Source organism: Sorex araneus, chromosome X, assembly GCF_027595985.1.
Source record: "Sorex araneus isolate mSorAra2 chromosome X, mSorAra2.pri, whole genome shotgun sequence".
NCBI classification, from domain to species: Eukaryota; Metazoa; Chordata; class Mammalia; order Eulipotyphla; family Soricidae; genus Sorex; species Sorex araneus.
In genome coordinates, this window is record NC_073313.1 from 249864302 (window position 1) to 249890725 (window position 26424).

The following is a 26424-nucleotide window of genomic DNA, read 5'->3' on the forward strand; positions in this document are numbered from 1 at the left end:
GATCAAAATGGATTAAAGACCACAACATCAGACCACAATCCATAAGGTACATCGAAGACAAGTTCGGCAAAACCCTCCACGATATTGAAGCTAACGGTATCCTCAAAGATGACATGCAACTGACCAACCAAGTGGAAACAGAGATAAACAAATGGGACTATATTAAACTAAGAAGCTTCTGCACCACAAAAGATACAGTGACCAGAATACAAAGACAATCTACAGAATGGGAAAAAATGTTTAAGACCTTGATTAAATTTCGTGATGTTTATATTGTTGCACAACAAATAAAAGCCTTAGTCACAATTTATGTAATTGATTTCATGTAACTGAATTCTATGGTGTTTATAACTGTTAAGTACCCTCTCCCAAAAATTGGAGAGACACACTACACTCTAACACAAACACCCTGCACCCCATGCTTTTCCTGGGAAGCCCAAACCACAATTTGTAATTGGGTGTTTATTTTCTGTTTAATGTTTACCTCTTCTCCCAGGCTCTCAGGCGCTATGAGGGCAGGGATCACATCTGTTTCCTTCATCCAGCTTTGGTAAGTGACCCAGCATCTTATACCCAATAATCCAATAGGTTGAACTCTGGGTGCACATGATTCAGTAGAGGAGAGAACAGCTAAACAAACACAATTACTGGTGTTTTTCTGCATCTTCTGGACAAATTAGTTAGCTTGTACCTAGATATTGGTAATTAAAACATCTTAAGATATTTTTAATCATGTAGAGTCACTGGGCTGGAGCAATAGCACAGTGGTAGGGCATTCGCCTTTCACATGGCTGACCTGTGTTTGATTCCTCTGCCCCTCTCGGAGAGCCCGGCAAGCTACCAAGAGTATTGCGCCCGCACAGCAGAGCCTGACAAGCTACCCATGGCATATTGGATATGCCAAAAACAGTAACAATAAGTTCTCAATGAGAGACGTTACTGGTGCCCGCTCAAACAAAATCATAAGTTCCATGACCTTTGCTGTGGCCCAGCAAAAGTGTCTGAACCTTTCTGCACTGTCAAATGAAAGGAAGATGAGATGTACTTCTGGTTAAACTTAAGCATCAGAGAAATGGATGGTATTTCCATTTTCATCGTTGTAGTACTACAGACTTCCCAGAGAAATGGGGACATCAGCATGTGTGGAACAGAGAAAAGACTCCTTGGCCCTTTTCTTCCCTTGAGTATTTTAAGACCAAACGTACTAAGGATTAGTTTTCCCGCTGCTACATAAAAAGACTCAGTTGTAAGGGACAGTGGCAACTGGGGCCAGAACAATTCGAAGTAAAAACACATACTCTGGGACTGTAGAGATAGTAAATGAGAGTAAGGCTCTTAAATTGTATGGTCAACATCATTTCAATGCCCAGTACCACATGTGGTAACCCAGGCGCTACGAGGAGCAACCTATGAGTATCACTAGATGTTTCTAAAACATCTGTCACTGTATCACTGTAGCACCGTCATCCCGTTGTTCATCAATTTAATCAAGTGGGCACCAGTAATGTCTCTATTACACTCAGCCCTGAGATTTTACAAGCCTCTCCTTACTCGTCTTTCCCAATGATTGGAGATTCTTTCAGGGTCAGCGGAGTGAGACCTATCATTACTGGTTTTGGCATACTGAATACACCATGGGTAGCTTGCCAGGCTCTGCCATGTGGGCGGTAGCTTGCCGGGCTCTCCAAGAGGTATGTATATATCTGTTACTGTATTTGGTATATGAATACACCTTGGGGAGCTTGCCAGGCTCTCCCGAGCAGGCAATAGACTCTCGGTATCTTGTCAGGTTGTCCAAGAGGAAGAACTAGGCTATTAGATATCTTAGATGTTCTAAAACATCTACACCCTAAAAATGATCTAATGTCAAAGCTGCCCTAAGAAGTTAGCGAGACCTTCCTAACACCTGCCTTTACATAGAAATCAGTTGGTTTTGGTAGATTTCTGTGCTGTTTGTGACAACTTTACCTTCATGATCTATTTAATAAGGCCATGGACATTCAGGTCAGCTCCCCCAAGGAGGTGCAATAGAGCCAACGTCAGTGCTCTAACTTATCTTGGAAATAGTCTAAAGATTTAAAAAAAAATTAAGAGATAAAGGGGAATAAAGCAAGTAAAGCACACAAATGTCCAAGTCGACTGATGGAACACTGGGTGTTGAGACGATACTGAAGTGAATTCTGAATTCTGGGTCCCCTGTCTGCATGCTGTATCCTCTCTGAGTGACTAGCTCTTGTAGTTCATGCAAACACTGCATCTAGAGATGATTTTCTTGTGATTTAAAATTTTTCTTTCTTTCTTAGCTTCAACAAATATAGTGTGACAGGTATCTCCCCATCAAATCAAAATAGAGAGATGGAGTAGCTGAGAGCTGGAAAACATTGGTGAGTTATATCTCAGCACATACTCTAGGGCTTGTAGAGTTGGACTTCTCCAGGTCTTCATTTAGAGCTGGTGACCTCCTGGGCTATTAGGCCAGGTTTAGAGACTTACCAGTCTGAAGGAACAAGTTCTCTTAGAGCTGGAGGGCTTAGCAGATGAGATCCTGGGGACTTCCTACAAATTTAGTAAGGTGTTCTTCATGTTTCACTCCATTTATCATACAGCTGCTGAAAGTGGGGCCCAGAGATACAAACTGAGAGGTCTACACCTCCTGGCTTCTTAAAGGCAAATATTGTCCTTGCATTTATGAAGTGGGTGTAATCTCTGAACCAAACCTAAGGGAAAGGGCTTCCTGGGTTGAGAAACATATTGAAAACTACTTCCTGATGATCCAGAGAAATATCACAGCACATATGGTCCTTTGCTTGCATGTAGCCAACCCCAATTTTATCCCTGGAACCGCAGATGGTCACCTGAGCACTGTAAAGAGTGGCCCTTGAGCACAGGGCCACTCTTGAGATCTGTTGGGAATCACTCCCCCCCTCAACCTGCAAAAAAAAAAAAGAACAGAAGAATAAAAATAGGTTTGAAGTCTTTGATGGGCCAAGAGCTGAGATCTCAGGACTCTGGGTACTGCTGTTTATCTTTCTGAGAATGAAGCCACAACTTAAAATTGCTCATTTAAGGACAAAACCCTTGGAAGGAAGTCAAATGCTCTAGGTTGAGAGCTTTGATTTTTAGTTTACTAGAGAAAAACCTGGGTTAGGGATGATGGAGGCCCCTCTGGGATCACAGGGTGAGTGAGTAGGTCTAGACTTCACACCATCTCAAGTCTAGCACCTCTGTCCTGGGAACACAGAATGGTGTCCATAGGATGGGAAGAAGTTGCTTGTCTTTTTATAAGCCTAGTCTTCAATAAGAAGCCACTAGAAATGTGGATGTCAGACAGAGTCCTGTTTCTATGGACCACGTGGCCTCAGGTACAAGGTCTACCTCTTGAACTTGATTTCATCAGTAACATAATAGGGCTGGTATAATGATACCCAAGTCACCTTTCGGCTGTGGTATTTTATAATTTAGTGTTCTGTGATCCCTGTCTTCTTTGGAAGACTCTTCAGTCATTATTTTCATGAGTATTTCCTTTGTTCCTATTAATGTTCTAGTATATTATTATTTCTCAGATGATTCTGAGTGATGAGTGCACACAATTATGAAAAGGACAGCAGCCATGCATGGCATAAGAAGTCATGGCCAACATAGAATATCTTGGAATCCAGGCACTAAAATTTTCTTTCTCTGCTATCCACTACCTTAATCCTGAGGTAGGGCAAGTATTATGCTCAGTCAGGGGAGTCCTATTCTCCCACACAGGGCAGGAGTCTGGGGTGAGCCCAGTCTACATCAGAAGGACGGCATGACTGATAAGTCTAGGAAGAAAAACGGTATTGAATCATCACACTTTTCTGAAGACCTGGTAGCTCATTTTAACAGTAGTGCTGATTTGGGAGGACTTGGAAAAGGCAGAGCATAAGTTCTAGGGTCAGAACGGGGCTTCATAGCCCCGGTCCTCTGTTTGGTAGCTGCACATTCTCAAAAAAAATTACTTAATTCCCTGTGCCCGAGTCCTCAGTAATCTCATCTGTAGGATGAGTTTATCACACAGAGCCATTGGAGGACTGAGGAGGATAATCCATGTTAAAGCAAGGTCTGGCTCAAGGGGGAACTGGAGACATAGGATCTGTTATGATAAACTCCACAAACTCCTTGTAAATAATAATAGAATTGAGGGATTTGGGGAGAGACAAAGGAGAGATAGAGTGAGAAAGATAGGGAGAGGGAGAAGAATGAGGATGTAAACATCAACAGTGGCACAGATGCATAATCAGTTGGTTCCTTGATTCAGTGCTGGTCTTAAAGAACACACTAGCTCCTGGACATGTCAAGTCTTCCAATGGTCTCTCTAAGTGCATGTCTCAGATCTAGTCACAATCACAAGCCTTGTCACCCCCCCCCATCATGTGTCCTGCAAGCATCCATCATTTCTGCCTTCTGCCCCTCCCTCTCCATCTTCATCTCCATTCTGATTTCCTTTCTGCATCTCTGTATTAACTTCAGAAAACCATGGACAATTTCTACACCCACTCCAATGCACCCTTTCTTAATACCCTTGTTCCTTTTTTTTTTTTTTTGGCTTTTTGGGTCACACTCAGTGATGCACAGGGGTTACTCCTGGTTCATGCACTCAGGAATTACTCCTGGCAGTTCTCAGGGGACCATATGGGATGCTGGAAATGGAACCTGGATCAGCCGCATGCAAGGCAAACGCCCTACCCACTGTGCTATCACTCCAGCCCCTACACTTGTTCCTTCTTGCTTGTGCTTTTTATTGGGAAATGACATATGAACTTGTGCTATGGGGTCCTCTTTGCACAGCATATGCCACCTAGTTCCTGATGTCAAGAGCTTGGGGGGACAGTTTCCATCGGGGCTTACCCACTATTGGCCATTACCTTCTCTTTCTGGAAGCCTTTATCCAAAGACTAGTACCATCCCAATTTCATTTTCCTTGACTACAGATATACTTGGTGGTGATCGAGTTCACTGCTTTGTGTCCCTAACACTAAACATCACAGTTCATTTCCCAATGCAGCTTCAACCAGCAACCCTCCTTTCCCAGTGCAGGTAGAAGCTAAGCCCTTTTTTTAGACTAATCCAGGGCCTTCTGTGATAGCAAGACAGCACATCCCTTTGAAACCCTCACAGGAAAAAAAAATATTTCAGATAAGATGGGAATTAAGATAGTGGCCCAACACACAATTTATGAGGACTGCCTCAGGGGAGCTGGAGCAAAGAACTAAATTTTCATTTTCACTTATTTTTATCAACTGTACAAACTCCTGTTACGATTAAAGAATGTCATGGGCTCTTGGACAATGATTTTCAGTTAGGCAAACGCCCTACCCACTGCATTATAGCTCTGGCCCCTAAATACAATTTTTTAAAAACGATGAATATGTTGATCTAGGAATGTACCCTGGGGTTACTCTGAAGGTTAGCACACGTTCTCCACCCCGGGGTGCCTGGCTGCTCGGTGACCTTGGTGAGAACTGACCTTAATCAGTTGAGGCTGTCGTTCTCTCATCAGTAAAGGAGGATGATGCCACCTGTCTTTATGCCTTCCCCAAGCAACTATAAAGATGAAATGAAATAGTCTGCAGAGCATAAGCAGCAGACAGACTATAAATCACAGCTGAGCTTTTAAATCATGTCTACAGTTTCACAGCTTCTCTGGGCAGAGCTTTTCTGCAGGGAAATCTCAGACTCTGGTCCTCTTACCTGTTTCTCATCAGCCCCTGAACTGGCCTGCCTGCACGGCTGTCATGTTTGTGGGTCTGACACGGGTTCACAATCTGCCTTCACGGCTTGACTCTATCCCTCCATCCCACAATTATTTGCCATTTGCTTGCAAATACTTCCAGTATTTGATTCAGAGGCTGTGAATCACAGCATTTTGCCTCCTCATTCTTGACCTCCCACCTTTCCAAAAGGCATTGTCAGTGAACATGGCCTCTAACCTCCATCTTTCCAAGTATGGGCTGGCCGGCATTATTCCCTCCGATCTGTTTTCAGGTTCGTTGTCTCAGCTGCTTGGCGTATCTGTGTGACTTCCCCATCCTTGCACAGTTTCCACCTGCAATCTTTCCTCTCCAGACAAGTGATTCCCCAGCCCCATTTAATCCTGCCAGTGAAAAAGCCTGGAGTGGAAACTTGCCTCTTCTTTCCTATGCCTCAATCTGGGAGGGTCCCAAGAGGAAAGGAACTTTTATCCAGTCCAGCTCTTTTACAAGCAGCAGGAAGAGACGCAGGCATTGGTCAGCAGAACTAATCCAATGAGACCCCCCAGCTGCCCTTTTCTCTGAGAGGCATCAGAAGTGGGTCTGGAGAGCAGTCTTCTTGTTCTAAAGCCGAGCGAGCAGGAATAAGAGGTGAACTGGCCAGCCCAAGGTGACTGCATCTGGTTTGTCTAAGTGGCCATGTGAGTTACATGTTATCCAAGGTGATTAGGATAGGGTTCCTGTACTGAGCTGATTGAAGTCAGGGGTAAGGGTATACTTATTTTATTGACTGGCTTGGCACTGTGGCCTTTGAATAGGTTATTTGAATGAAATACTGCTCCTCCCCCAAAGCATCCCTGTATCTCCCTGGAAGCTCATAAGCTTAATTCTTTTTACAGGTCCCCAAGTACATTCACCTCACCTTCCACCACTCCCCTGGACAATGAAATATGTACACACAAATTACACGCAAATAGATATATGCCTAGTGCAGAACAGAAAAAGGAGAATAAATTCTAAACTCGTTAAATTAAATTTAATAGAACAGTAAATTTAATTATAAATTTCAAAACATAGAAGAAAAATTTGATTTTCTTAAATTGGAGAGCAAAAGAAGGAGAGAGGAGGTGGTGGAGGGAGGAGAGAGAGCAAGGCTGATAGTGCACATACTTTTAAGACCAGAGATCATTTTCTGGGAAGGAGTAACATCTCTGGGGTTACTTAAAGCTCACTTGGCTCCTGGCAAGCCTAAAGTATGTGCCAGTGGGTGAAGTGGAGGGTATGTGTCAGGGAGCAAATGGATTCTGCCACCCAAGGTGTCTGTACCAACTTGGATAGGGTTGCATGGAAAAAAAAGAAAAAAAGAAAAAAAACTCTGGGCAGGGGAAGGGAATTATTTCTCAGAATGAGGCCTTGGTGCTTGACAGCAAAGTCAGTTCTAAGATCTTGCCTATTAGGAAGTCTGCAAATAATCCCTTCCCCTGCCTTTCCTGTTCTGGAAGGAAAATCAAAGCAGTCAACTTAGTTATGTACCTCTCCAGACTCAGTTGCCTTCCACCTCACACTCCTCTTAGCACTTTCCCAACTCCCTTCTCCCTCTCAGGATGTTAGAACTGCTTGTTGGTACTGGTGCGAAGGGAGCGTCTTGCCAAGGATGAGCAGGAATAAAGTGATTTGAGGTCATATCCCTGGTCTAAGCTCCCTTTCTCTGTCATGTGATGACTCCAGGGCTGGAAAGACAGATTTCTCTTCATGCGTAGATGGAAGAACTAGGTAATCTGATGACTCAAATTTGGGTTCTGAGTGGTGTGCAAACCTTTAACTCATAATGGAGCTCAAGACTCGGGGCCCTGGAGGATAAGGGGTCTTGCGTGAGACGTCTCTGGATCTCAGCTTCTCCAGATCTACCTTCTAGGCAATGCTGCTGAGTGCAATGCAGGCTCAACTGTCTGAGAAGGAGCCGACCCCTGTGTGTCTCCAGATTTGGCTCTTATGATGAATCGCTTCGTACTTGTAAAATCATCTTTGAACACCCAAAGATTTAGAACTAAGGGCAGAAAATTTATATTAAAATTTAAATTAATAGATTTATTACTAACATGTTTGTGCTTAGAAATCTGTACATTTTTGTTATTTTACTCTTTTAATGTGGTTGAGGAAATTCAGTCTATTAGAGACACAGACATATCTGGTCATTCTAAGTTTTTGCATTTAGATGACAATGTAGACACAAGTTTATGTTGAAATCTTAATTTACAATTAAGAAAACTGAAGAACCACTATTCTAATTGCCTAAGTTGCTTAACTTATCTGATTTATAGGAATTAAGTAGTTGAGAAAATTTATCAGATAGCCAAAGTTCTGACAAGTGAAAGCAAATATATTACATTTATCAATGCAGTGCAGAATGTTTTCTTTAATTAGTTTATAACTTGTACCAAATACTAATCTGCAGTCTCTAAAACGTGATAAATTCACGAGCTCACTAATAAAAAAATTATATGGTCTATAAATTGAATACAATAAATTAAAAAGGAACTAGATTTTTAAAATATGGAACCTTAATTAGGAAAATTATAATTTGAAATATATTTGAACTGGACCTTCAGAAAAACTTCATAAAATCTACCTGGGAAACATAAAAGACATCATAATAAAAATTGCTTTGGCTATAATGATATATTCATGTACTGGATTTCTATTGCCATGTGAAAAAATTACCTCAAATTGAGTACAGAGACGAATACCAATTCTTTATTATCTCACAGTTTCCACAGGTCAGTAGTTCAGACACAGCTGAACTAGAGTTTTGGAAGACTGCATTCAAGATTTGGGGGAGGGTCAGGCCTCATCTGAGCCTCTGTGTCCTCTTTCATGCTCATGTGGTTGTTGGTAGGATTCATTCTCTTGATACTGAGGAATTTACAGGAGCTCACATTTTTTTAGTAAAAACATAATTTATCCTAGTGCAGAAGAGGCACCCTCTCATCTTAAGGTACTTCACACACTGGAGGACATTAGACAGAGCTTATTAAGGATCAGTTTGCAATTTTGCCTACCACTGCTAATAATAATAACTTCTGTTTAAAAAACTCACTTGAGGGCATCACTCTTATCACTTTTATTTCTTATGTACCTATATCCATCCTTCAACAATGCCCTGATATCTTTCTTTTATCATTGCCTTCACCTTTGTTTACTCAGCACTCAGCCTCTCACTAGCCGTTAAGAGATTCTTCTTCTCCTAACCTTCCTGATTCCACCCAATTTGCTCCATTATGAAGCCAAATGAATATTGTTCAGTGTAAATCTGGACATCTCATTGGTTGACTTACAACCTATATCCCCAATGTGTGCATTTTAGGCTTTTTACTTGTATGTATGTTCCCTCCTGAGACTGCATTTATCTAATGCCACCTCCCTTCTCTACCCCATCATTGTCACGTTCCTTTAATTCCAACCATTGCTGATCTTCAAACAGTCCCAGTGAGATCTAAGTATTGTTTCACTAACCTCGTGTAGTAATTCTGTTCTAAGTTGTCCCTCTGCTATATCCTTAAAGATTTATCACCAGTTTCAATTTATCTGTAAGGACTTCCCTACCCTCTTCTGGAAGATTTGATCACTCCACAGTCTTTTGTAGCCTCTGGAGGCATTAAAATCCTGTAAAACTTTACTGCACATAAGTCTTTCACCCTGACAAGACCCTTTCTGACAGAAGTGATATATATTTCATTTTAGTAATAGCAACTTGCACCATGCTGAGTATATAATAGACACCTCATGATTTTAATGAAGGAAAGAAGCAAGAAGTCAACGATTGTATCTAAACTTCAGCTTTCTTGTTGGAGGTGTTATGATCAAGAGCTCATATATGGATGAGTGTTGTCATTAAATCTGACTTTGTGACCAGTTGAGCTTAGATAAAGTCAGGATGGTAGAAAACTGATTCCAGAAGAATACACTGACTTATATGGCATCATTTGGACTAAAAAAAGTGGCAGATCCAGAGCAGTACAATAATACCTTACTCATTATTAACACACACACATATACACATATATGTATATATATATATATATATAGAGAGAGAGAGAGAGAGAGAGAAAACTCTGGAGGCTTTGAGACTATGTTGACATATATCCTGTGGCAGGGCCTCTGATGCTGTGCTCTAAATTCTATCACTGTGTTTTCTCCAGGGACACACCCCCTCTGGTTGTTTCCCACTTATAGTTGAGTAGTTGAGTGCCTGAGGATATTGGGGCAGGCTCTTTTCCATGAGTCATGGGATTGCTTTGTCAGCTTATTTTTGGCTCTGGGTTCCCAGGCGGATTTTCTAAGCCTACCCCCGAATTGAAAGCAATGTAGGATGCCTCCATACTCCTTCACTTAGGATTAGATCTGCTCTATGGTGTGAAATCTCTTCTAAATCCTTTCTGTGTTCTTCTTGATTTCCTTTCACAGAGGCATTTCTCTTTATTAAGTTCTTGCATTATTCATCTCATTTTGGCATCTCCTTTAAGGAACCCAGGCCATAAAAGCAACATAGTGTAAGGGAATTTCTATGTTCATGAATTAATATATAGAAATGACAGATGGTGTCATTCTACCTTAACCATCATAAGAGGAAATAAGGAAAGGGATCTTTGTTCTTACTTGGAACATTTGTCCTTTAGTGTTTTACTAAAACAGGAAGAACTAGAGAACAACTTGATAGTGGTGATACAGATAACTGGGGACACTATTGGGGCAAGGCAAAGGGACAAGATGGTGTTGGGACCAATAATTATTTTTCTTTTCCCAGAAAACTTTCTTATTCATGTATAATTTTCAGACACTATAACCATATAGGAGTTATTCACAGATACCCTTGGAATTATTTACGAAAATTGATATAAAATAGTTCGGTATCCTTAAGTCTTATCCAGGAGTCATAAGAAACAAGGACAGGAAGTTATGGTTTCTAGGAAACAGAAAATATAGCCATGAAGGAGTTCTGGTATTTTGTGGGAAAACACAGCAGTCTGCAGCAATTAATGCATGGGTGTCACACTGTTCTACCACTCTGTCTCTGTTGAAATTCTCCATTGAGTATCCAACCAGACGTCAGCAAGTCAAGACCATTGATACAGTCTACACATTTGAGGAAGTACAAGACCAAAGAGAAGGCAGCAGGGAATGCACATGGATGGTAAATGGTACCTACATCTTCTATACCCCAAATGAGAATCTTCAGTTTCAGAGAGCATTTCTGGAAGGCACAGAGAGGAGCAAATGATAGGAATTCATCTAGGTTGCTGTCATTTCCATTTTAATTTTTAGAAGTCGTAGCCACAATTATTTGATCACTTTATAAAAATCTACTATGACACTTTTCTAATAAATAGAGTATGCATTGATGTGACTCCACTCTGTGGGTTAACCCTTGCCCTGTGCATTAACCCCATTCTCTGCTTAGCAACATTGAGTTGACCCTCAACCTCTGACCATTAACAGTTGGCTGTCACCACGTTAACTTCCAATTTTAAAGGAGACATAGCAACTCAAACTCTTGGAGAAGAGAGGGAACAGCTCAATATGTCTAAAAGGGGAGGATCTTATCCACAAACTCTTCCTGGATTTTTACTGAGACAAGTCATCTGGTTTCTTCAAAGCTGTGCAGCAACAGTTCACCAAGGACAGTGTGGGAGGAAAACGTTGCCCAGCCTGATAGATAGCTCAGTCTTTTCGCCCACAGGGGATGCCAGCAGAACTAAAAATAAATAAGCTTACAGGTGAGCTGAGAAGACACAACGTGCTGAGACTTGATTCCACATAAGTTGATAATATCAATCTTCACACTGCAGGTAGAACCAGCTCTACTCAGGTCTGGGCACAGAAGGGCTGGAGGGAGCAGAAATCTATGAACTAAGCAGAATGGTAGAGTTCTTTCACCTGGAGATTCTTGGATCAAGCCTGGGACAGAAGGCCCTAGAGGGTGATGTCCCAGGATATTCTGCTGCCCTGTCCAGTAGAAATATAGGTTGCTCCTCTGACAAATCCCTCTGAACTCTAACGTGATCACAGCTTCCTTTGAGAAAGGCTATGTCATTTCTACTCTATGAGTGCTTTTCCCTGAGAGTTGTGTTCTCAATCTCTGAAGCACATCAGAATCATTCAGGGAAGAATTAAAATCCCCAATGACTATATGGGCCTCTAGACTAATTAAATCAGAATCTCTGATGAGGACTTCAATTCTAGATAGTGGTTTTATAAAGTTTCTCAGATGATTCTAACATGTTACTCAAGCACTAAGGAAGGACCTACAAATGTGAAGTTTCCTAGTAGTTTCTACTCTGACCTCAGCTCCTTATGCTGGCTAACCCCCTCCAATCTCATTCGCCATTCCATGAATCTTTCATTCACCCAAATCTGTTTTCCCATCTTCCTCAGGATCCAGGTGTTGACTTTTCCCCGTTACTTTTTCAGCATTTTAGAACCAGTTGGGACTTTCTGGTCTATCTGACCCTTTGTATTCATTGAATGGAGAAGACCAGGAGAGGAAAATCAGTTAGTTTGGCATAGTGAAGTAAGCACCTAGGTAATTTTCTAATCTAACTTATCTGGAGAACCTGTAGATCCTTTTAGGATCATTGAATCACTCCAGATAAAGCACCAATTCATCTGACTTGCATTCTATAAGGATAAGTGGTGGTCAGATTATGGAAGGTCTTAAAATCCATAATAAGGATTTTCTAAGAGTCAAGGTTTTAGAGTCTCATGCCTAGAAGTGAGGTGGATGCTTTCACTGATACTGGTGGTTAGGATGGAGGAGAAAAGATAAAGAAGGTTGGCTGCAAAGTAAAGACAACATCAAAAAAAAATAAAGTTAGCAATTCTGAGGGGGGTGAGAAATGGAGGGAAATACATATAAGAATATTGTAGAGAAAACCAACCTTTGCTTTTGACTTGATTCAAACAGGTGCATGACCAGCGCCCACATGGCGTCCGCCATTTTCTAGGACTCACAACCCAGAGGTACTTGCTTTGTAGTGATGTGGCGCGCAAGAGATCATGGGACGGGGGTGTTACCGGTACACCCTCAGCCCAGATGAGATGTGGAGCAGCCGGACACGACACGCCCCCTCTGCTCCTTAAAGACTATGATCCGGGAGGTCTACTAACCCATTTTGGAACCCAGAGAATTATAGAAATGCATCTAGATTGTAAACTGAGCTAAAACAACAGAAATCCAGAACCACGTGGCCGCTATCGCGGCCTCGAAAGCTCCTATAATCTTCATTCTCAGCAATGGAAAACAAACTATCAAATGATGCCCTTTCAGCAGGTTTGATTGTTGGGGGAAAATTCCAAATAATAATAGTTCTCTGTTGAAATATTGAATGTATCCGAAGTATAGAGAGAATAAAGTGAAGATCATTGGGCACTTCGATGCGGGGGGCAGGAGTGGGAGGGGGTATATTGGGATTCTTGGTGGGGTAACAAGGGCACTGGTGAAGGGATGGGGGTTTGATCATTATATGACTGAGACTTAAATCTTAAAGCTTTGTAACTTTTGTCACCGTGATTCAATAAAATAAAATTAAAAAAAAAATAACTTTCTTTTGTTCTATGATTTTAACAATAAAATATTTCTAATCCAGGAAAAAAGAGGTGCATGAACCAAAACTGAGTTTTTGAGCTTTGATATCTAAAAGAATAGTGTTGGCCTGAATACTATGGTCATTGATAAATTGTCCAGAGTATGGGCTTAAGATTTACAAGGAGAGAGAACATGAATTCAAACACTAACCTGAAAGTCTTAGACTCTGACATCTATGTCTAATTGAAAGCAGTGTCCAGCTTTTTACTGGTGAACACAGGTATATAGTGAGCTTGGTGGGTATTGACTCTTGGTCAGCTTGGAGCAGAAGGTCCTGGTCCATGGTGTCTCTGTGCTATTCCAGAAGCTTCCACCTTAAGCCTGAAGTCTTGAATGAGGATCCAAGTGACTCTAGAGAGCTCTGGGAAGAACTGACAAGATCATGTACTTCTTTGGAGGCTTTCCTCCCTGAGTTTAGCTTGTCATCTAAACTCCTTACACTATGGTAGGGAAAGGAAAAATGTGGTAAATAAATAGAGAAGAAGAAAATAAAATAAACCTTTTATTTATGATTTTAAGTTATAGATATATCTGAGATCAATTCTCAAGTGGTTCATCACCAGTTTTATCTGCAGGCAAAATATATGAGATTAAAGATTTTAAAAAGAAACATTGTTGGGAGGGAACTCATGTGTCCAAACCTGATCTTGGCATGAGATTATTTGGCACTGAAGCCTTGTCACTACAGCTCATGGCTGCCAGTTTTGGCACACCCACAATGGGTAGTCATTTCACTAAAATTGTTCAGATTTCTTGGGTTTAAAATATGACTTACTTTCCTTGGAAACATTACTTAATTTATCTTGAGCCTATTTAAACTTTTAAAATTGAACCTAAGTTTTCTCAGATGAAAAAATGGAATTAAATATGGTATCACATGGCAGGGTGGCTATGAAAATTAAAATGCATTAACCAGGAAAAGAATACAGAGTATTCTTTTATACCTGTAACAAGTGCTCAAGAATATTAACTCTTATTATATCCATCCAGTTCAGAGTGAACCTAGCTAGCTAATAATGATAGTGAAACAACATGTGCCAGGAGTCTAGGTGCATTGGCTCTGGACTTCACTTGGCACTACTGACTCACCAAACTTCATTGCTCTGTATCACTCCTGTTAAATATTTGTTCTGTGAATTTTAGTTTCAGTATCCATAGAGTGAGGACAATTGTGGTCAAACTGGCCATGTAGACTAGATGGGAAAATGATGAAGCAGTAGTTTGTTAACTATAGAAACTTGCAGAGATCCCGGGGTGATATTCCTGTTGACTTGCCCCTTTGTCCTTGGCTAACCTTGCTTTCCCCCCACTCTCAACATCCTGTTATCATATTAATATTAGAGTTCTAAGTCCAAAGAGGGAACGTTGGGTGAACTGTTTTTTTCATTGTAGGTCTTGTAGAAGAGTACATTGAAGCTTTACCCTTCAAAACTTTTATTTCTTTTCTTCCACCCTTATGCCCATCTTGGTAGCTCTGTTCAATATTTTTATTGTCCTTCAGAAAATATATAAAATTTGTCCAGAGTAATATTTGGAACAAACTTAGAGTCATTTGTTGCAAGTGGAACTTTAAATTTCCAGGGTTACAACATGGCATGTTTGATATGCCAAAAACAGTAACAACAAGTCTCACAATGAAGATGTTACTGGTGCCTGCTCAAACAAATCGATGAGCAATGGGACGCCAGTGATACAGTGACAGTGATGATGAAATTATTGTTTGAAAAAAAGTGATACTGCTAGTATTGTGGTATGTTCACTTGCATCTGGTTAGAAGACTTGAATTCACATCTTGTTCATAGGATATTTTACTTATAATGTCAGTCAGCAATCCAATGTGTTTAAAGGATCCCTGAAAATTTATGGAACTAAATTAGATTCCCTCAATATTCTATCCCAGGTCTTCTCCATATCCAAGTTTCAACAAAGATAGTTTTTGCTATGTATATGTATTTGGTGTCAATTAAGACAAAGAGCATCCTAACAGATTTGATCAAAATGAAATGACAATGAGAAATCTACAAGTTTTAAAGCAGAGGCTGAATGCTAGGATCCCACCGGAAGAACAAATGGATGGATTTTACTGTCCCTGATTAGTTGAAAGGAATGGAAAGATTCTGTGTTTCTGTAAAAAGAGGAATTGTTAGAAAAGATAATGAGATATGTCGAGAAGTAATGAATCTAAGGCCTTTTAAGCCTTTCCCCTGCGCAAACCCATGTGCTAAATTTCTGTGAATGACAGCTTTGATGAGGAGAGCCTGAGCAGATGGGGCTCTGAGTGCTGAATGGGGGAAGTCTGGGCTGGCCCTGCAGGAAGGGCCTGTGTCAGAATAGGGTCTGACTGCCAAGAGGAGGCATAGTCACTCCCACTTCCTGTCCCATTAAATCTGGGATGCAAATTTCAGAGAAACCATGGTGGGCTGATGAGGGGAAAACATATCCAGTCTTTGAAATTACTTTCTTGGTTTGTGGACCTCCATGAGGAACTCTTTCTTACTCATTAGTCTGTCTAGACAGAAGAACTCTCTCTCTCTCTCTCTCTCTCTCTTTCTCTTTGGGCTAGCCTCCTAGTCTGATTCCTCTTGCCCCATCACTTTCCCTGGGAACATAGAGGAAAGCCAATACTTGAATTATGCAAAGACAACATAATGGCTGTTCCACAGATCCCTGATTGGAAACTGAGACTGAAACTATCCCACATTAAGGACTTCTGACTCCAGACAGAGGGAGCAGTTGGGCTGAATGAAAATGGAGAATTTTGGAAGAGCTGTAGCTCTGCTCTGTGAACTTTAACACATGCTCTGTCTCACTATTAACATGAGCTTTCTGCAGGTGCTGTAAATGGATTGAAAGTTCAGCAAGGCAGAGCGGAGAGCAGTCCAGGTGGCGCTTCTGGTGAAGGGAGTTGACTGGTGGATGAAGCTGTTTTAGCTTAGACGGTTGCAACAAAATGTCAGGGACTGAATAACTAAAGTAAAAGAGACACTTATTTCTCAGCATTCTGGAGACTGGTTACAATCCAACTTCCAAAAGTGCCCCCAAGATTTGATACCTGGGGATGACCTGGTTCCTGACGTTTGGATGATTACTTTCTAGTTTCACGCTCCCCTAGTTTTGACCTTTTCTTACTGCTGAAGTTTGAGGAGAACAAACTTTCTCTTTCTCTTCCTGTAAAGGTTAATCCTATCATGAGGCTATCACCTTGTAAACTAATCTAAACCTAAGTGCTTCTGAAGGCTCTAAATATCATCAAAATGGATGATATTTAGGTAGAGAGGTAGAGAGAGAGAGAGATTTATTCAGGGAGACTACCTATTAGATTCCCAGTTAGTCTGAACAATAACTGTTGCGGGTAAGGCATTTGCCTTGCACACAGCCGACCCGGGTTCAATTCCTCTGTCTTCTCAGAGAGCCCCGGCAAGCTACAGAGAGTCTCCCACCCACATGGCAGAGCCTGGCAAGCTACCCGTGGCATATTCGATATGACAAAACAGTAACAACAAGTCTCACAATGGAGACATTACTGGTGCCCATTCGAGCAAATCGATGAACAACGGGATGACAGTGCTGCAGTGCTATGTGAATTCATATAGTTCTGGTACAGAAACTAAGCCCTTCCATACCCATTTTTCCACAGTGTTTGACATAGCTCAGAACTACCATGACTTGGGAGAACAACTTCAGAAGCAAGAGCTGGGAAATAGGAGCTCTGGCCATTGTGGTTACACAGTCATAATCTTAGAAGGAGGACAGGGGGAGGACAGCTTTGTCTCTCCAACATTTTAGGGGTTAATTGCTCATAGCACAATAAGATTCATGATTTCTAACAGTCATGTTAATACAAGAGTTCTGAGATTTCTGCAGAGCAGCGGAAGTAAAAACTTGAGGATATAGATATTTGTTTTGATTGTTGAATTAAAATTTAGAAATAATGAACTGAAAAATAAAACAAAATGGTTTCCTCTAGTTTTTGCAGCTTGCGTCTCTTTATGAGAAATAATCAGCTCTAAAAATCCAATCTTTATAAATATATCCATTTATTTCTAAGATTCAATTGCGAATACCAATAATAGCAAATATTACAATGCTTGAACAACTTTTTGTTTTTACTAGTGTCAACTTCCCTTTATTAAGGTCCCCAGTTTTCCTCTCATACCCTATCCTGCCTTGCTGGCAGGCACTTTTCCTCTTTCCTTTTAGGCATCGTAGGTTTTCAATGGTAGCGTGTGAATTGCTGAACCAGTGTATTGACGATTACTGGTGGCAGATTCTTCAGGTGTTCGGGTCTGACCTTGTCTAGACTGGGTGCCGTACCCATCTATACCGACGAAATGGCATGTTGGATTTCGGTAATTGGAAGACCTTGGGAATGACATATCCATCCTGCGGAATTTGGTATATGGGCAGGTGGACGTGGCTGTTGAAGAGATTCGAATAGAAGTCGTGAATAATCCTCTCCATTGCCCTTCTGGAAGATGTGATAGATCCATCAGGACATTAGAGGGCAGTCATTTTGGTCTTGTAGTTGGCGAGGGACAGGCGGGTGTTGCAAATACTTTTCCCAGCTTCTGCCACATCGGCCAACACTGATGCTCTTCTCTCTTTGAGGTCTTCACTTCTCTGCACAGATTTGCAAACTCAGACATTATCTTGTGATTGCCTGATATTCGTGCCAGACCACATTGGCGAATGAGCTCGAGAGTTTCCGAAGACAGGTGTCTGTGGCTTTCCCACTCTCATCATGCCTTGCACAGTCATGGAGGTGCTGAAACAGTCGATTGTATTCCTCGTTGATGTTGTCAATGACAGTATCTTCCTATGTTGCCACAATACTACCAAAGAGCTCCCAGTTGGTGGTAGGTCTGGGAGTTCTCTTCTTTTTTTTTTTTTTTTAAATTTATTCTCTTATTGAATCACCATGTGGAAAGTTACAAAGCTTTCAGGTTTAAGCCTCAGTTATACAATGCTTGAACACCCATCCCTTCACCAGTGCACATATTCCACCACCAAGAATCACAGTATACCTTCCCCCACCCCCACCTTCCCAGATAAATTTCACTTTACTTTCACTTTTCTTTGATTACATTCAATATTTCAATAAAAAACTCACGATTATTGTTTGGAGTTTCTCCCCCCACAGTCGGACCTACTGATAAGGAAGCATTTGATAATTTGTTTTCCATTGCTGAGAATGAAGAGATATGAGGTGGAGCGGCCTCACTAGTGGCTGCACAGTTTTGGATTTCTGTATTTTAGGAACTAAGTCCAGAAAAATTTCTGCCAGAAATTGCATCATTGCAAGCTCGTACCTCTCTGCTACTTTATATTCCATAAATGAGTGCAATATTTCTATGTCTGTCTCTTTCTTTCTGACTCATTTCACTCAACATGATACTTTCCATGTTGATCCACTTATATGCAAATTTTATGACTTCATGTTTTCTGACAGTTGCATAGTATTCCATTGTGTAGATGTACCAGAGTTTCTTTAACCAGACATCTGTTTTGGGGCACTCTGTTTTTTTTTTCAGATTTTGGCTATTGTAAACAGTGTTGCAATGAACATAGAAATGCAGATGTCATGTCTACTATACCTTTTTATCTCTCCGGGATATATTCCCAGGAGTGGTATTGCTGGATCAAATGGGAGCTCGATTTCTAATTTTTTGAGAATCGTCCATTTTTCAAATTTTGTTTTTCAAAAGGGCTGAACCAGTCGGAATTCCCACCAGCAGTGAAGGAGAGTCCCTTTCTCCCCACATCCACACCAACACCAGTTACTTTTGTTTTTTGGGATGTGGGCCAGTCTTTGTGGTGTGAGATGATATCTCATTGTTGTTTTGATCTGAATTTGGGAGTTGTCTTCTTAAACTTAAACTTTGCAGTCCTTTCTCCGTGCTCTGTGAAGTAGAATTTTCATGAAGGAGCTGGTGGTCCGATCCCGTTTGGAATTTTGGGACAATAGCGACATCGGTCAGGCAAAACCGTCTATTGAATATGATATTGTCAATTTCGTTATGGAACTGTCCACCGGGAGACTGCCAGGTCCAATGTTTAGATTTGAAATGCAAGGTTCCATCCCAATGGAAAACCATCAGGACCGTTCTGTTGTACAAGAAGGTAGACATCCATGACATCGGATGTCTGTTGCCCAATCTATTGCCCAATCTGCCTGTTGTCCATTGTCTACAAGTTGTTCAACTGAGTCATCCTGAATACAATAGGCAGAATACTAGATAAAGGAGAACCATGTGTGCAAGCCAGGTTCCAAAAGAATTCAGCATGAATCACTATCCACACAGTGACCAAGCTCATTGAAGTTTCGAGAGAGTCAAGATGCCGCTGTCTTTTTTTTTTTAATTTTTATTTTATCACCATGTGGAAAGTTACAAAGTTTTCAGGTTTCTGTCTCAGTTATACAATATTCAAACACCATCCCTTCACCAGTGCCCATATTCCACCACCAAAATCCCCAGTATACCCCCCGCCCCCGCCCCCTACCCCCAACTGTATAACTGATGAATTTCACTTCATTTTCTCTTTACCTTGATTACGTTCCACATTGCAAAACAAAACTCACTATTGTTGTTGGAGTTTCCACTCAAGAAAGACAGCCCTACTAAGGAAGCATTTGATAATTGGTTTTCCATTAAAAGATGGTATGTTTTCAGTTTTTAGACTGGGACTCGGATGTGTCCCAGTCCCTCAAGCTGGAGCCGTGTTAGTTGCTGCTCAGTGTCGCCAGGGCTCCATCTGGAGAAGGTGTGCTGGCTGTACCTCCTATGTCTGGATCCCTGGTGTTGTTGGCCCGGTTTCAGGTCCGGAGCATTTCTCCGGTCGTGTTGCTCACCAGAATGCCTGACCTCTTCTCTGTTGAATGTGGCAAGATGGCGCCAAGGGTGGGTCAAGGGCGTGACTTCTGGTGGCCGGGACCATGTGGAGGTTGGGCTGGCACCGATGCTGCTCTGTCTTAACGTTCATCGATTTAAAGAAGTCCTTTGATTCTGTTCAGACTGAAGCAGTCATCAAAACCCTAGCCAAACAGGATGTTCAAACTCCTCAATGAGCTGTATTATGGATTCACCATTCACCAGGATCTCACCATTCTACAAGGAAGTGATCATTGACGTAAAGAGAGGGGTTCGGCAGGGTGATACCATTTCACCGAAACCCTTCAGTACCACCCTCGAGAATGTTATGTGATGACTGGAATGGGAAGAAAATGGAGTGAGGATAGACGGTCGGCAACTACAATACCTCCACTTTGCTGATGACATTGTTCCTAATAACACCAAACATTAGCCAAGCAGCACAACAAATGCTGGGCAATTTTGACTGCGAGTGTGGAAAGGTCGGACTGCAGCTGAATCTCAACAAGACAATGCTCATGAAAAACAAATCAGTCCCTGACATTCCATTTGCTCTCAATGGAGCAAACATCTCCAAATGCAGCAGCTATGTGTACCTGGGTCGAGAACTCAACATGAGGAGTGGCTTGGCACCAGAACTTCGCAGGTGGAAGAGAGCAGCATGGAATGCCTTCAAGAGCATCAAAGAAGTTGTTAAGAGGACAAAGAACCTCTGGCTCTGGGCACATCTTTTCTACTCCACCATTCTTCCTGCATTAACATAAGCCTCAGACACCCAGGCCCTATGAAAACAGGATGAGAACACTATTCGGGTCACCCAAAGAGGAATAGATAGAGCTATGCTTGGAGTATCACGTTTAATCAAGTGAGAGAAGGAATCTGGATTTCCAATCTCCATCGATGATCAAGAATCAGGGATTCTGTCTCATTTTCCAAGGCATCAAAAATCAGATGAGCCGGACATGTAATGCAATTTAGAGATGACCACTGGACTAGAGCTTTTACCGACTGGATCCATGGGACGTCCAAAGACCTCGTGTCTGTTAAAAACTTCTGGCAGGGGGCAACCGGGGCTCTCCCCATTGGCCACCCCCAGGTTCGGGGGTCGGTCCTGGACCACTCGCCCAGCCAGAGCAGCCTGGGTCATGGGGCAGATGGAGGAGGAAACGAGGGCCAAGCCGGTTGATTAATCAGTTGCCGTTTATTCCATTCTCTCCACTTGCCTGTTCCAGTCTTTCTGAACTCCCCATTTCTCCTCTCTCCTCTCTCTCCCCCAGCAATCTTTCTTCCTGGCTCCTAACTCCTCCATCCCTGCTCTCTACATTCTCCTCTGCTCTCTGGATTCTCCTCTCTTCACTCGGCTCTCCCCCTCTTAGTCCTCTAGGCTATACACAGTCTGGTAACAAAATCAACATAAGAAAGCCCTTCCTGAGGGCCTACCAGGTTCAGAGGAAACACCACCTAGGGGCATTCCAGAGCCCTTCCCCACTGCCCACAGGCAAAATACCTCTTAATGTGTTTTTCTCCTTTCCTCAGTCCAAAAATTCCATCAACATCTCAATACTAGTTATTTTTGTATGGACACAGTAAGAGATACATTGAGGCTTGTAGAGAAGCTCTCCTGGCAACATCTTGCCACAGACTCCAACTACAGTGCTCAGGCCAGATTAATCATTCCTAACCCTAGCAGAGTCCGAATCTAGTTATTACTTTTGGGATCATGACAGCACATGTCCATGACCAAGCACTTAACTTATAGTTAATCTTTAGACACTTTGGCCAGGCCCATCTCGATGCCAGGGTAGCACATAACTCACTGCTTGCCCTGGGTCAGTCTCGTCCCTCATCGGAACCCTGCTTTTGGGGGTGCTAGGAAGTAAGGGCAGCTGAGGCTTAGGTTGAGAGAACAGATACCCAGGAGGAAAAGAACATGTAGAATCAAATGACTCCCAGGTAACAAAAGCTTAGCATTTGCTTGTCTTCCTGTGTCCATACAAAAGGACATGGCTCTGAATAAACTATGCAAAGGACTCAAGAAGAGAAAAGCAATATTTACAAGTCAACAGAACACTAAGAAGGAAGTTACAAGTAAACAGAGAGGAAAGTTCCCAATAAACCTAAACTACCTGAGTCTATGTTATCCTACAGCCAACCACCTACGAGATGGTCAGACTTCTTCGTCAATACCCTGAACGAACGGTTTGAGCCTCTTCATGTTCCTGGAGCGAGTAGATAACATTAGGCTACACTAGCAAGTGACATGGATAAATGGGGGCGTTACTGGCACCCACTCGAGCAAATCAAAGATCAACGGGATGACAAGTAACAAGGTTTTCAATATTGTTACTGAAAGGGTATCACACATTTTACTTTCGACTTGTCAGCACCTTATGCCACATATGAAAGTCAAATAAAGTGGACTAAAGACCTTAATATCAGATCTCAATTTGCAAGGTATCTAGAGGAAAATGTAAGCCTATGTCTCCATAATATTGAAACCAGGGGCATTTTTAAAAGATGAAACATCACTGTTTAAGCAAGTGAAAGCAAATGTGATCAAATAAAGCTTCTGCACCTCAAAGGAAATAAAGATAACCCACAGATGGGAAGAAATTATTTGCGCACCATGAATCCGATAAAGGGTCTTAAAACTTTTTTTGAGGAACTAGTATACAGGTTTTCATATATATATATATATATATATATATAGTGTCTGCACCATTACATTCTAACAAATAGTATACTAGGATTCCAGATTGTCCACATATGTCCAGGAATTTTCATTTATTTATTTTTTATAACAGATATTCTAACAAGTATGAGGTGATACATCATAGTGATTTTGGTTTACATTTACTTTGGTAGTCTCTGATATTGAATTCATTTCTGTATACATGATCATTTGCATATCTTTTTTTGAGAAATATGTGTTCAATTTTTTTCTCATTTTGAAAATTGGATTGTGTGTGTGCTACTTTATTTAGACACCATGGTTTATAAGATTGTTCATAATACTATTATTATAAATATTTAATCTTCCAATAACAGTTCCACCACCAGAATGACCTTCCCATACCATTTTCAGGCCCCAAAATCTCCCCTTAGGAGGCACGAACTAATTTATTTTATAGAGATTGTTACAACTAAATGGCCAATAAAATTATCAAGAAATAATTGTGCATTTTTTTGTTATTAAGTTGTATGGGTTTCTTAAACATTTTGGATACATAGAATTTCAAATATTTTCTCCAATCTGATAGGTTGACTTTGCATTTTGTTGACGGTTTCCTTTACTGTGAAGAAGCTATTTATTGTATTTCCTTTGCCAAACTTATTTCTTTGATCTGGAGGAAATTTTTTTCAGTGTTCTCCAGAGATTTGCCATTGACTAAAACTAAGTTTCATCAGTACTTTTAATAGCAAAGGGACATTGAAAACACCAATCTGTTTTATCAGTCTCTTTTGTAAAGTTGTGAACAAGGGTGTCAAGGTAGGGACAAGCAATATTATCTCCCAAATATGCTGTGTATTCTCAGTTAACCCATAGAAGTAACAGTATCTAAGTGAGATCCCTATAATAGCAGCTACTTCATCAGTGGTAAGGGCCATTAAATCCATTTCTTTCATTGGATTATCAGGAATCAAGGATTTAATACACTTGCTCATCTAATAGAATCATCTTCAGGAATCTGGTTATTTATTTAGGAAAGGGATTTTAAGTCTCAAAGGTTTTACAAATGTGGGGGAAAAACCACTAAATCTTTGACAAACATGTATTTGTTGAAATAGGCATTTAATTGATTAGTAGCTCATACTATTTACAGAGAACTAATGAAACAAAAACATAACTGTGTCTTTAGAAGTACTAAAACTGGAAAAGTAACAGATACATTGAACAACACAGTGGCATGCTTAGAAATGTCAGAAGTAAAAAATCACTCACATAGTTATTTTAAGGAGAAACTCTTTCTTTACCCTCCCTACAGTTTTTCCTTGGCATCCAGGAGAGGGGAAATTGCACAGTCCTTTATCAGAGATTCACATGAAAGCAATGTGTGTGATTATAGTGATTTATGGTTTTCCAAAGGAATGTGCAATATTCTATTTGATCTATACAACGAATTTGTGAGATAAGCAAGGAAAGATTAAAGGTGCAATAAATATTAATGTTATGGGACAAAGTTTAATAATACCATGACAAACATCAATAATTTAAGATTGTTTGCAAACCTACTTCTCCAATCTCAAAAAAAAAAAATGCTGTAGCTTCCAGTTCAGTTTCCACAAGCTGTGCTGTACAAGATGAATGATTTTTTTTTTCTGGTAAAAGAGATAAGTTGCTCTAGATATTGCAGATCTTGGTGTGTGGGAGGGAGGATGGAAACGAAAGAATACTATATGAGCTATATGAGTAGGGAGTAAAAGAGAAATATTTTATTTCCCTCTAGAGATCAGATTCAGAATAGCTAGAGTAATAAAAGGAATTTGAAAATGTTTCTGAGAAACATGCATTTTTATCTCCTCGGTGTCTTTTAAAGAAGCAAAATCAGTATTTGGAATTACAGTTTATCCCTTTAAATTTGGAGTGTTGCCTCTTAAGTCTTACCATTCTCTAAGACTGAATTACTCGGGGTTCTGAGTTTATTAGGGTTATGATCTAGTTAATTAACCCTTCCCATGGCCTTCCTCCCTGCTTTGATCTTCCACCTCATCCTATAAAATGAATGTGCATACTCGCGCTTTGTTTTGTTTGGCTTATTTCTTACTCATTTGTTTGATTTTCATTTTGAAAGACCTTTCATCAGGTTTATTTCATAGGAACTTTTTTCATGTTTCCAGTTTGATTTTAACATGCAAACACTTTGCAGGGTTTTGGAGTTTTAAAAATTTATTTGTTTCCTTGCTTGCTGCACTCAGCAGTGAAGAATCCTGGTGGTGGGCAATGCAACACCAGAGAATGCTCCGGGCCCCAAACCAAGCCAATAACACCAGGGTGGCCCAGATGGAGGAGGTGCAGTTTCCCTGCCTTCTCCAGTTGGAATCCCGGCGACACTGAGCTTCTACTAACACGGCTCCGGTATGTGGGGATCAGGACTATTACTAGGAATTGCATGGGGGCCACTGGAATGGGGAAGTTCCATCCTGGCCTCCAGCTCACCTCTGACCCCAACGTCACGCCCTCAACCCGCCCTTGGCACCATCTTGCAGCACTGAGCAGTGAAGAATCCTGGACAGCGGGCAACACAACACTGGAGAATGCTTCGGGCCCCAAACTGAGCCGATAACACAGGGATGGCCCAGATGGAGGAGGTGCAGTCTCCCCGCCTTCTCCAGATGGAATCCCGGTGACACTGAGCTTCTAAAAAGATGGCTCCAGTATGTGGGGACCAGGGCTATTTCTCCAAACCACTCGGCCGCTTACGTGGCCGTGCCAACCTTTCTTGATATACAAAGTGAGCGATTGAAAATAGATGATCTAGCATCTTCCCCTAGAAGGCAGGCTTGAATGGTGGTGTTGAATATCCAAGCAAAATATTATAATGCCCAAAACTATAGAGAGAGCCGCAGAGGCACACAAACCAGGTTTGGAACCCAGCGGCTTCTTGCAGAAATGCCTCTAGACTGTGAACTAAGCTACGGCCCTGTGACACCCCAGGAGGGGAAAGGTTTTTGTCCCTCAGCCTTTTCTTTCAATGGCAGTGGTACGGTGACCGCCATCTTTCAGAGCCCATTGGGCGGAGGTACAAGTTTGCAGTGATGGGGCACTCGGGAAATCTCGGGATGAGGGGACCGCACCAGTGATGCTCCCCGCCCAGACGAGACCCTGAGCGGCCACCCACAAATGGCTCCTCTGCTCCTGAATGGCCATGATCCCAGAGACACACAAACCAATTTCAGAACCCAGTGGCTTCTGGCAGAAATCACTCTGGACTTAATTACTAAAATACCAGAAATCCAAAATCATATATTCTTCATTACCAACAATAGAAAACAAATTATCAAATGATGTCTTTTTTGGCAGATCTGATAGTTGGGGGGAAATTCCAAAGAATAATAGTGGGTTTTCTGTTCAAACATTGAATGTAATCAAAGTAAAGAGAGAGTAAAATGAAAATCATCTGCCACACAGGTAGGGTGGGGGATGGGATGGGGGTATATTGGGGTTCTTGGTGGTGGAACATGTGCACTGCTGAAG